The sequence below is a fragment of the Meleagris gallopavo genome, chromosome 1, assembly GCF_000146605.3.
Source record: "Meleagris gallopavo isolate NT-WF06-2002-E0010 breed Aviagen turkey brand Nicholas breeding stock chromosome 1, Turkey_5.1, whole genome shotgun sequence".
Lineage (NCBI taxonomy): Eukaryota > Metazoa > Chordata > Aves > Galliformes > Phasianidae > Meleagris > Meleagris gallopavo.
The window spans coordinates 190476802-190478368 of NC_015011.2; positions in this window are offsets into that span (position 1 = coordinate 190476802).

Below are 1567 nucleotides of genomic sequence, written 5' to 3' on the forward strand. Positions count from 1 at the left end.
CGCCTTCCGGTCTGCTGGCCCCGCCCCTCCCTCAGGTCCTAGCAGGGTCATATCAGCCCAGCTCCGTAAGCAGGGACGGTCCGATGAAATTCGGGTACAAGTGAGCTGTAAAGTCAACGTGTTCGTTTATTGGTACCCAGAGCTGAAAGGGAGGAGGAGGGAGGTTGTCTCAGAGGGTTTGAAAGCAGAGATGACAACACTTGCTGTAGCGCTGAGGAGTGATCTCCCTTCGGGTACCCGAGGTCCTGGTGTTTTTGGGGAATGCATTTATCCTCTCTGTCTTTCTTTCTCACTCTTTTTAGTGTTTAATAAAAAAAGCAGACTAGGAACACTTGGAAGAGGCATCATTAGCCCACTGAATGCTACACTGGTCTTGGGAAGAGCAAGAAGGACTGGCTGGCATGGGAGCTGGGGGATCCTTCCCACATCTCTTCACCCACTGGAGCAGAGCTGGGTGCCCTCCTGGAGCAGCAGTCGCTACTGGACGGCCCACAGACTCGAACAAGGGGCTAAAGACTACAACATACCTCATCTCCTTGCCCCAGTGATAATGATCTTTCACAGGTGAAGCACAGAAGATAAATATGAAAGAAGAACAAATGGGAAAAACAATCTCACCGTAATGCAGCAAACTGACAGATGTTGAAGGTCTCTGGGATTCCTCTTGCATAACTGGAGATTTTTGAAGCATTTCCAGGGGCACTTCTGCGACCCTTTCTAGGTCGCCTCTTTTGGTACTCACCCATGGGGTCTGTTTTTCCTCAGTGCTCAGATAATGAATCAAGTGCAACTGTCTCAGATTTCAGACATCTCCATTTGCACTTGCTTAAGGCAGGGCGTATCGATGCTAATTGGATCTGAAAATACTTTGGGAGTATTCCATTAAAAGATCTGGTCATGCTTTTTCGCATTGGATTTGCAGTGCTCTCTGACAAACATAAGTTAAACCCAAGTTCCTCTTCCAAGAAGTCAATGCGTTTGAGCCCCGTTTCAAAATGATGATGAGCCACAGAGAAGTTATGTGTTTTGTCCAAGAATCTTTCAATGCTCCCAGGTGCAAAGCCCAAGTATCCTGACAGTCAGACTTCTTTTTTTTTTTCTTCTCAAAGCACTATAAAAGATTCTTTCAGACACTGCTTGTTCATAACAAAATGTCTCGTACTTACGGCTGCCCACAGCCAAAACCTCCAGCATCAGCAGGAAGCCAGCCCAAGGACTCATCATAATGGTTGGTTTGCAAAAGCTTTCCAAAAAAATGAAAAAGAATGGGCAGAGTCTCTGGAAATTTATTAAATATAGTGGCTGGCAAGCACCTGACTGAGGAGTTTGAGTGAAAGGAGTTCTGTTGGTGTTCTAATTAATATCATATGAGGGGGAATTGGAGTGAACAGCAATGGTGAGCAAAGACACAGAGATTGAATCATAGGACCACAGAATGGTTTGAGTTGGGAGGGACCTCTAAAAGCCATTCCAATCTCAGTGAACAGGGACACCCACAGCTCCATCAGTGCTCAGAGCCCAATCCAGCCTTCGGTATCTCCAGATCTGAGCGTCAAAGCACTGTTAA